This window comes from Dermochelys coriacea, chromosome 14, assembly GCF_009764565.3.
Source record: "Dermochelys coriacea isolate rDerCor1 chromosome 14, rDerCor1.pri.v4, whole genome shotgun sequence".
NCBI classification, from domain to species: Eukaryota; Metazoa; Chordata; order Testudines; family Dermochelyidae; genus Dermochelys; species Dermochelys coriacea.
Window position 1 is genome coordinate 16,701,116 of NC_050081.1, and position 11,421 is coordinate 16,712,536.

Below are 11,421 nucleotides of genomic sequence, written 5' to 3' on the forward strand. Positions count from 1 at the left end.
CAGCGTCAGCAGCTCACCTCCCCGGGTCCCTGCCTTGGCCGCTGCACAGTTCTCCAAGCAATTCAACTCATCAGCCTACAATTTTGGCTCCCCAGTTCTTGGCTACAAGGTGAACCTCTGATGCCTGGCTCCATGGAACAGTGCAGGGAGCATGCATTAATCCAGTTAATTCCCCTTTGTGCTGGAAGATGGAGAGCAGATCCCAGAAGGGCAGACACACAAAGCAAGATGTCAGATGCCTGGCTACAGCAAAATGGCAAATTCTGCAACAAAGACACTGATCTTTGTGGAATTGTAGAAAATGTTGAATTGCACAGCCAGACTATCTTGAAGTCCATGGAGCCCTGACTGAGACAGAATGTGGCAGTTCACACCTCTCAGCTGTTTCAGGCCTTCTCCAAACACAGGCAGACACCACCACATTGGTTTATGCTAGGTTCATATTTGAGGTTTGTGTTTTGTTTTTAAAGTGAGAGCTGAGATTCTGGAGCACAACTCTGCAGCACGGGGTGAATTCTGCAGCACTGTAGAATACACCTTTCCCTTTCTTTCTAGATTGTACTGAAGATATTTTAAACTAACAGCATGGTGGACTCCTCTCCACACATTTCGTACAGCCTGTCATTTTTATTTGAGTCTTACTTACAATTCAGATTTTAAACTTTCAGGCAGGAGTTGTATCTGTCTTCTGTGAAGCATCTTGCACAATTCTGTGCCCGATAAAACAGTAACGACTGAGACAAGAAAATACAGCTTCTGCTTGATGGTATTTCATCTATATGACCAGGAAAACAATAGATTCATAGATACTAAGGTCAGAAGGGACCATTATGATCATCTAGTCTGACCTCCTGCACAACGCAGGCCACAGAATCTCATCCACCCACTCCTGCGAAAAACCTCACCTATGTCTGAGCTATTGAAGTCCTCAAATCATGGTTTAAAGACTTCAAGGAGCAGAGAAGCCTCCAGCAAGTGACCAGTGCCCTATGCTACAGAGGAAGGCGAAAAACCTCCAGGGCCTCTTCCAATCTGCCCTGGAGGAAAATTCCTTCCTGACCCCAAATATGGCGATCAGCTAAACACTGAGCATATGGGCAAGATTCACCAGCCAGATGCTACAGAAAATTCTTTTCTTGGTAACTCAGATCCCACCCCATCTAACATCCCATCACAGGCCATTAGGCCTATTTACCATGAATATTTAAAGATGAATTAATTACCAAAATCATGTTATCCCATCATACCATCTCCTCCATAAATTTATCGAGTTTAATCTTAAAGCCAGATAGATCTTTTGCCCCCACTGCTTCCCTTGGAAGGCTATTCCAAAACTTCACTCCTCTGATGGTTAGAAACCTTGGTCTAATTTCAAGTCTAAACTTCCTAGTGTCCAGTTTATATCCATTTATTCTTGTGTCCACATTGGTACTGAGCTTAAATAATTCTTCTCCCTCACTGGTATTTATCCCTCTGATATATTAAGAGAGAGCAATCATATCTCCCCTCAACCTTCTTTTAGTTAGGCTAAACAAGCCAAGCTCCTTAAGTCTCCTTTCATAAGACAAGTTTTCCATTCCTCGGATCATCCTAGTAGCCCTTCTCTATACCTGTTCAGTTTGAATTCATCATTCTTAAACATGGGAGACCAGAACCGCACACAGTATTCCAGGTGAGGTCTCATCAGTGCCTTGTATAACGGTACTAAAACCTCTTTATCCCTACTGGAAATACCTCTCCTGATGCATCCCAAGACTGCATTAGCTTTTTTCCACAGCAATATCACATTGGCGGCTCATAGTCATCCTATGATCAACCAATACTCCAAGGTCCTTCTCCTCCTCCGTTACTTCTAATTGATAAGCTGGGGACACATAACTAAAATTGTTATTAATCCCTAAATGCATAACCTTACACTTCTCACTATTAAATTTCATCCTATTACCATTACTCCAGTTTACAAGGTCATCCAGATCCTCCTGTATGATATCCCAGTCCTTCTCTAAATTGGCAATACCTCCCGGATTTGTATCATCTGCAAACTTTATTAGCACACTCCCGCTTTTTGTGCCGAGGTCAGTAATAAAAAGATTAAATAAGATTGGTCCCAAAACTGATCCTTGAGGAACTCCACTGGTAACCTCCCTCCAGCCTGACAGTTCACCTTTCAGTAGGACCCGTTGTAGTCTCCCCTTTAACCAATTCCTTATCCACCTTTCAATTTTCATATTGATCCCCATCTTTTCCAATTTAACTAATAATTCCCCATGTGGCATGGTATCAAACGCCTTACTGAAATCTAGGTAAATTAAATTCATTGCATTTCCTTTGTCTAAAAAATCTGTTACTTTCTCAAAGAAGGAGATCAGGTTGGTTTGGCACGATCTACCTTTTGTAAAACCGTGTTGTATTTTGTCCCATTTACCATTGACTTCAATGTCCTTAACTACTTTCTCCTTCAATATTTTTTCTAAGACCTTGCACACTACAGATGTCAAACTAACAGGCCTGTAGTTACCCCGATCACGTTTTTTCCCTCTTTTAAAAATAGGAACTATGTTAGCAATTCTCCAATCATACGGTACAACCCCTGAGTTTACAGATTCAATAAAAATTCTTGCTAATGGGCTTGCAATTTCAGGTGCCAATTCCTTTAATATTCTTGGATGAAAATTATCTGGGCCCCCCGATTTAGTCCCATTAAGCGGTTTCATTTTTGCTTCTACCTCAGATATGGTAATATCTGCCTCTATATCCTCATTCCCATTTGTCATGCTACCATTATCCCTAAGATCCTCTTTAGCCTTATTAAAGGCTGAGGCAAAGTATTTGTTTAGATATTGGGCCATGCCTAGATTATCCTTGACCTCCACTCCATCCTCAGTGTTTAGCAGTCCCACTTCTTTCTTTGTTTTCTTCTTATTTATATGGCTATAGAACCTTTTACTATTGGTTTTAATTCCCTTTGCAAGGTCCAATTCTACTTGACTTTTAGCCTGTCTCACTTTATCCCTACATGTTCTGACCTCAATAAGGTAGCTTTCCTTGCTGATCTCTTCCATCTTCCACTCCCTGTATGCTTTCTGCTTTTTCTTAATCACCTGTCTGAGATGCTTGCTCATCCAGCTTGGTCTACAGCTCCTGCCTATGAATTTTTTCCCCTTTCTTGGGATGCAGGCTTCCGATAGCTTCTTCAGCTTTGATTTAAAGTAATCCCAGGCCTCCTCTACCTTTAGATCCATAAATTCTTCAGTCCAATCCACTTCCCTAACTAATTTCAGGTTCTTACCACCAGCAACAGATTATAATTTGGGAGTTTTCTTCTTTTTTTATAATTAGGTATACAAAGACTCTTCACAGATGAGTTAGCATGGAGAAGATTATACCTACTGCATTTGCATTTGCTTCCTCCACTCTGCCAGACAGCAACTGCACATTCAAAATTATCTCAACATAATTTACATTCAAGCCTCAGTGAAAATCAGGATTTAACACTGAAATTAAACAGAAAATGCTGTTTATATTTGCAGCTGAAACCTCCCAACTAGGATACAATTTCATCCTGGCATTGACCTTCTGGTGGCACCACCTCTTAATTAGCCTCTACTCAAAAAAGGCCACAGTTTGTTCAAAATTTCCTGGAGTGCTACATTATGGGTTGTAGATCATGCTTGGGCTGACTGAACGGGAGTGATTGTGCCCTATGACCAGGATAGTAGAGGGCAAAGAAACTATAGCTTGGGCATGAGCTGCCTCCTGTAAAACTTTTAAATACACTCTACAGTCAGCCATTCTTTCTAGTGCAACAGCAACCCTGCAACAAGTTGTCTGATTTCTCTTGATTTTGAATGGGTGAAAGGGGAAGGACAGGTAGATACTTTTCCTACTATACATACAGAGATTAGGTTTCATGTGTGCCGCTCACATATCTGAGTAAGCCCTATTATCTCAAGGATACAAACCTGGCTTTTCCCCTCACATAACTAGGGCCCTGCAAATTCACAGATATCTGCTTTATGTCCGCGTATGCAGCTGTATTGTTTACCATCTTTGTGGATCGAATCTAATGTTTTTTTTTTTTTAATCAACGCAGGGCTCTAGCACAGCCGGTCTTAATGGGGGGGTCATTTCAGGGGGTCCTTCTGTAGGGCTCCAGGCTTCTGCCCCACGGGGCCCATGCAGCCCCTAAAACTACTGATGCCCGGTTAAGAACTGCTGCTCTAGAGCAGCGGTTCTCAAAACTTCATTGCACCACAACACACTTCTGACAACAAAAATTACTGCACGACCCCAGGAGAGGGGGGACCAAAGCCTGAGCCCACCCAAGCCCCACCGTCCCGGGGCCAAAGCCCAAGGGTTTCAGCCCCGGGACCCAGCAAGTCTAATGCCAGCCCCAGTAACCCCATTAAAACAGGGTCCCAACCCACAGTTTGAGAACTGCTGCTCTAGAAGGTGTTGGTGTGGATCCAAAATTTTGTATCCCCACAGGGCTCTACACATAACTGCAGACTTGAAAGAAGCTAAGCACCTGCAACTTCCACTCAAATCATCAGAAGCTGCAGGTACTCAGCTCCTCTCAGGATGAAACCTTGTGGGCATCATTTGTTCTAGTCAGGATGATAATCAAACAGTTGAACCACTAGCATAGGTTATGCAGACCTTGCCCTTTCCAGTCTATTACTCATGAATGAATCTCCCCTAATGTGTGAGAGAAAGCAAGCAGAGAGACATTATGCAAAATAAATTCCTGTTTGTTAAGACTAGTAATTCCACCCAGGTCACCCAGAAACTCCCTCTCAAGGTGCCTCAAAATCCTATACTCCAGGCTGTGCAGTGACAACATTCCAGCACAGAACAATGCTGCACTCATTTTACATTCTTTCCTGACACCGCTTGCCATCGTTCAGTTATGAGTTTACATCCTTTGGTCCAGGGCTCCAATGCAGTTTTATTCTTCAAGATTTGGTATCGTCCTGCAGTGAGTCTTCATGTTTTAGCATGAAGGAGAGTGCATGCTGTTCCCTACTCCTTCCACTCTGGGACAAATAAAAACAGGCGGTACACAGAGGCCATGAAACTAGCCGCCTTGTGGGTCTGTACTCTGATTCCCTCACATCATCCACTCTTTTGCTTTGGTCTTCTCCAAGAGATCCCTGCAAGGAGGGCTGGACACAGCTTTATCCTGGAACCCAATAGTACTGCCTCCTTCAGCTAAAGAGAGATTCTCATGAGCTAGGAGCACTTCTCTGGTTTAAAGGGGTGGTGTACAGGGCTCACTATGATCACACAAAGATCAGAACTCCCATTTTTAATCCTATCCTTATTAGTCCATTCTGTTTATGCTCACAATTTTCTTTCCATCTTTAGATCCCCATCATTTTCCATATTTAGAGCCAAATGAATGCTTTATACACCCACCCACCCCCACCTGCAGTATGCACAGGGTTAAATGGTAGTACCATGTTCCAGAACACACTGGCATTCTCATGCATTTGGTAGGCATTAGCAGACTTCAACTCCTCCTCTCAGCTAAGAGTGGTGAGTGGTACATAGCATTTGTATCCTCTGCATGAAATACATTCTGCAATCAGAGAATGAGATCCAAGCGCATCTGTGCTGCTCCTATATTTAAACTGTTTTGTTGGCAGAGCAGATGTTACTACTTCTGAATGCAGTGCCCACTAGAGCTGCAATGGTCAAGGAACCGTCTGTCTTACAAAAATTGGTATTTTCCAAAGGAGGCTTATAATCAGGCTACACAGATCCTCCTAGCTACAATGTGACATCAGTCAGGGAAAGGAATTTAAAACAAACAACAACAAACCCAACAGTAAAAAAAAACCCACAAGTTTATCTGAGATGCAGGAGAGTCTATGGATAGCTTGAGGAGGGAAGGGAGGGCAGAATTGTGCTATATAACTGAAGTGTCTTTGTTGTTTAAAAAGGAAGTTTTGCAAGATATTAAGTCATTCATGATACAGCATATGCTTAGCTCCAGCACTGTCAAACATAAGCCAAATCAAAAGTTATGGAAATTCAAAGTTAAAGCTAAATCTGTCATTTACTCACCCATCATACATTAGCAATGTAGGTGTCAGTAGCAGAGGATCTTAAAACTCTAAACTTGCTAGGAGTGCATAAAGTGGGCATTTGAACCTTGAGAGTTTCATTCTTGGGAGATTTCAGAGTACTAGCCGTGTCGGTCTGTATTCGCAAAAAGAAAAGGAGTACTTGTGGCACCTTAGAAATTAACAAATTTACTTGAGCATAAGCTTTCGTGAGCTACAGCTCACTTCATCGGATGCATTCAGTGGGAAATACAGTGGAGAGATGATTTATATACACAGAGAACATGAAACAATGGGTGTTATCATACACACTGTAAGGAGAGTGATCACTTAAGATGAGCTATTACCAGCAGGAGGAGAGGGGGAAGGAAGAAAACCTTTTGTAGTGATAATCAAGGTGGGCCATTTCCAGCAGTAGTCAAGAACGTCTGAGGAACAGTAGGAGGGGGGAAATAACATGGGGAAATAGTTTTACTTTGTGTAATGACCCATCCACTCCCAGTCTCTATTCAAGCCTAAGTTAATTATATCCAGTTTGCAAATTAATTCCAATTCAGCAGTCTCTCGTTGGAGTCGGTTTTTGAAGTTTTTTTTGTTGAAGAATAGCCACTCTTAGGTCTGTAATCAAGTGACCAGAGAGACTGAAGTGTTCTCTGACTGGTTTTTGAATGTTATAATTCTTGTGTCCATTTTCTTTTTGCAAATACAGACTAACATGGCTACTACTCTGAAAGCTGTCATTATGCAAGGCACTGAATTTAGCTGTATGGAGTGGAAATCTATCAACTTCATGAAAAAAAAACAGATACAGACAGACATCATCTTCCTTTCCAAATGCAAACGGATGGACATCATACCAAAAGGACTGAAGGTAAAAAATATATTACAATCTACATACCACACAGACTATCCTGACACCTTGTGCCACACACTCTCAAAGAAACTGCGGAACTACCTGACCAACATCCTCTACAGCAAACAGGGAAAGATTAAGAATGAGCTCTCAAAACTGGATTCTCTCTTAAAAAACAACCTTTCACACAAACTTCCTCGTGGCTGGACTTTACAAAAACTAGACAAGTCATTTACAACACACACTTTGCTTTTCTACAAAAGAAAAAGGACACTAAACTATCTAAACTACTACATGCCACTAGGGGCCACAACAGTGGTTCCCTTAACCCACCCAGCAATACTGTTAATCTATCCAACTATACTCTTAGCCCAGCAGAAGAATCTGTCCTATCTCGGGGCCTCTCCTTTTGCCCCTCCACCCTCACGAACATGATACAGTTCTGTGATGACCTAGAATCCTATTTTCGACGTCTCCGACTCAAGGAATATTTCCAACACACCTCTGAACAACATACTAACCCACAGAAACCTTCCTACCAATACTACAAAAAGAAGAATTCTGTGTGGACTCCTCCTGAAGGTCAAAACAACAGACTGGACTTCTACATAGAGTGCTTCCGCCGACATGCACGGGCTGAAATTGTGGAAAAGCAGCATCACTTGCCCCATAACCTCAACTGTGCAGAACACAATGCCATCCACAGCCTCAGAAACAACTCTGACATCATAATCAAAAAGGCTGACAAAGGAGGTGCTGTCGTCATCATGAATAGGTCGGAATATGAACAAGAGGCTACTAGGCAGCTCTCCAACACCATTTTTGACAAGCCATTACCCTCTGATCCCACTGAAGGTTACCAAAAGGAACTACAGCATTTGCTCAAGAAACTCCCTGAAAAAGCACAAGAACAAATCCGCACAGACACACCCCTGGAACCCCGACCTGGGGTAGTCTATCTGCTATCCAAGATCCATAAACCTGGAAATCCTGAAAGCCCCATCATCTCAGGCATTGGCACCCTGACAGCAGGATTGTCTGGTTATGTAGACTCCCTCCTCAGGCCCTACGCTACCAGCACTCCCAGCTATCTTCGAGACACCACTGACTTCCTGAGGAAACTACAGTCCTTCGGTGATCTTCCTGAAAACACCATCCTGGCCACTATGGATGTAGAAGCCCTCTACACCAACATTCCACACAAAGATGGACTACAAGCCGTCAGGAACAGTATCCCCGATAATGTCACGGCTAACCTGGTGGCTGAACTTTGTGACTTTGTCCTCACCCATAACTATTTCACATTTGGGGACAATGTATACCTTCAAATCAGTGGCACTGCGATGGGAACCCGCATGGCCCCACAGTATGCCAACATTTTCATGGCTGACTTAGAACAACGCTTCCTCAGCTTTCGTCCCCCTAATGCCCCTACTCTACTTGCGCTACATTGATGACATCATCATCATCTGGACCCATGGAAAAGCAGCTCTTGAGGAATTCCACTATGATTTCAACAATTTCCATCCCACCATCAACCTCCGCCTGGACCAGTCCACACAAGAGATCCACTTCCTGGACACTACGGTGCTAATAAGCGATGGTCACATAACCACCACCCTATATCAGAAACCTACCGACTGCTATTCCTACCTACATGCCTCCAGCTTTCACACAGATCACACCACACGATCCATCGTCTACAGCCAAGCTCTACGATACAACGCATTTGCGCCAACCCCTCAGACAGAGACAAACACCTACAAGACCTCTATAAAGCATTCTTAGAACTACAATACCCACCTGCTGAAGTGAAGAAACAGATTGACAGAGCCAGAAGAGTAACCACAAGTCACCTACTACAGGACAGGCCCAACAAAGAAAACAACAGAACGCCACTAGCCATCACCTTCAGCCCTCAACTAAAACCTCTCCAACGCATCATCAAGGATCTACAACCTATCCTGAAGGACAACCCATCACTCTCACAGATCTTGGGAGACAGGCCAGTCCTTGCTGACAGATAGCCCCCCAGCCTGAAGCAAATACTCACCAGCAACCATACAACACACAACAGAACCACTAACCCAGGAACATATCCCTGCAACAAAGCCCGTTGCCAAATGTGTCCACATATCTATTCAGGGGACACCATCATAGGGCCTAATCACATCAGCCACACTATCAGAGGCTCATTCACCTGCGCATCTACCAATGTGATATATGTCATCATGTGCCAGCAATGCCCCTCTGCCATGTACATTGGTCATACTGGACAGTCTCTATGTAAAAGAATAAATGGACTCAAATCAGACATCAAGAATTGTAACATTCAAAAACCAGTCGGAGAACACTTCAATCTCTCGGTCACTCGATTACAGACCTAAGTGTGGCTATTTTTCAACAAAAAAACTTCAAAAACAGACTCCAACCAGAGACTGACGAATTGGAATTAATTTGCAAACTGGATACAATTAACTTAGGCTTGAATAGAGACTGGGAGTGGATGGATCATTACACAAAGTAAAACTATTTCCCCATGTTATTTCCCCCCCCGCACCTCCCACTGTTCCTCAGACGTTTTTGTCAACTGCTGGAAATGGCCCACCTTGATCATCACTACAAAAGATTTTCTTCCTCCTCCTCCTACCCTCTCCCCCCCCCCCCCCGCCGGTAATAGCTTATCTTAAGTGATCACTCTCCTTACAGTGTGTCTGATAACACCCATTGTTTCATGTTCTCTGTGTATATAAATCTCCCCACTGTATTTTCCACTGAATGCATCCGATGAAGTGAGCTGTAGCTTACGAAAGCTTATGCTCAAATAAATTTGTTAGTCTCTAAAGTGCCACAAGTACTTCTTTTCTTTATTCTTGGGAGAATAAAATAGCCAGATGCTTAACATTTAATCTTTTGAAATATTCCTCACATTTTCTAAACTGCAGGAGAATATAAAGTGAGACTACTCATGTACTTCCACTACTCTTAGTGGAAGAGTTAAAACAGAGATCCTACGGTTAATATTTGCAGGTTAAGTACATCTTAATTTGTAGATTAGGTAATGAATGCCCCGAACAGATTCAAGGGATATTTCACCACATTTCCAAAGTTCACTTACCTCCTGATTTTACCAGTTGCAATATGCAGACTCCACACACTTCCCAGACCATCTACCTTCCCCTCCCCCCCAAGTCCAATTTTAATTGCTGGCTCCCACTTAGTGTGATAATCCAGCATGATAATCAATTCTGCTGGGCTCATTCTCTGCACAAGTGAAGAGTGACGGAGCTTGCATATGGGGAGTACAGTTAAGTCACTCTTTCCCAATATTGCGTGTTGTTTTAAAGTTCTTTTAAATCTTATTCTAAAGGGTCATACACAAAAAACTTTAAAGAAAACACACAATATTAGATGACAAACTCACCCTTATAAGCCTGCTCCAACCCTATTCAAAGGTGCGACTGACATCCCCAGTAAACTGCCTGCTGGGATATGAAAGTGAGTGAGAAGCCAGCAGTAATGCATCTTTTGCAACCTGAAAAAACAAGGTAAATGTTACATGTATGCTGAAGTGGTCCCACAAGCTATTGGGGGTAGTCAGTACAGAATATTTGGAAATTGCCTTTGAAAATTATTACTTAACTCCAGCAGACCTTTGCCATCTCTAACTACTCTGAGTCTATTTCCTCCTAGGGTTACCTATATGTTTTGGGATTGTCACTTTAAACAATGAATGCATATAAGAATATTGACTCCATACCACCAACAGCTCAACCTCTGTAATTTAACACAGTTAGGCTGAGGCACAAAAGGAGGGGGCTTTTTTTCCAAAATGTCACTGGAAGCCATCCAGTGGATTACGGTTATATAGCCTCGGGGGGCAGCTATGTTCCTATATCCAAGGATGAAGTTCCAGACATCTTTAAATCCTCACATCCATCTCTGCCTGATCAAAGAAGATAGGAAAGCCGATGAAAGTGTACTTGGTAAGTGTGTGCTACATACACAGTTATGCTTCCTGACCTTTGGAAGCCATAATCCTGCAAAGGTGAAAGGTCCTATTATTATCCCCCACTACATCTTTCAGCAAAAGTTCAGTCGTTAAAAGAAAAAAGAAAGCCCAAAGCAAGGTCAGCTGCTTACTATTCAAATACTGAAGACTTTGGAAGCTGCTTGCTCACCCTTCAGGAGCTGTTGCAGAATACCATGTTCAAGAGAGAGATTTTAAGATAAGAGAATAGGCATTGGTAAAAGCATGATCCATTCGTTGCAGTAAAATAAAGTTTGTAAGGATAAAAAGTATTCAAAACCTTTATACTCAGAATTGTATAGCTACGTGCTTGAGAATATTAGAAACGGCTTTGTGGAGAGAAAATTAAGCATTTTGCCTTTTTCTTTTTAAAAGATGCACTCCGCCCACAAATATACACAAGCCAACATCTCCACCCACCCCTGGAACACCCAAGATCATTGACCCTAAACACACCACACATTCAGTTT

At 42.6% G+C, this 11,421-nt stretch overlaps 1 protein-coding gene across 5 annotated transcripts in view; it reads right to left on the reverse strand.

Annotated features, from left to right (window-relative positions):
• Nucleotides 1–11,421, reverse strand: part of PRPSAP1 (phosphoribosyl pyrophosphate synthetase associated protein 1) — a 46,887-nt gene that overhangs the window by 32,460 nt on the left and 3,006 nt on the right. For 2 of the 5 annotated variants that reach the window (XM_038371764.2, XM_038371765.2), the window contains exon 2: nucleotides 10,346–10,456. The exons of the other annotated variants lie outside the window; for them this stretch is intronic. The gene's annotated coding sequence lies outside the window, so the exon portion shown is untranslated. The remainder of the gene's footprint in view (nucleotides 1–10,345; nucleotides 10,457–11,421) is intronic. 5 annotated transcript variants of the gene reach the window in all.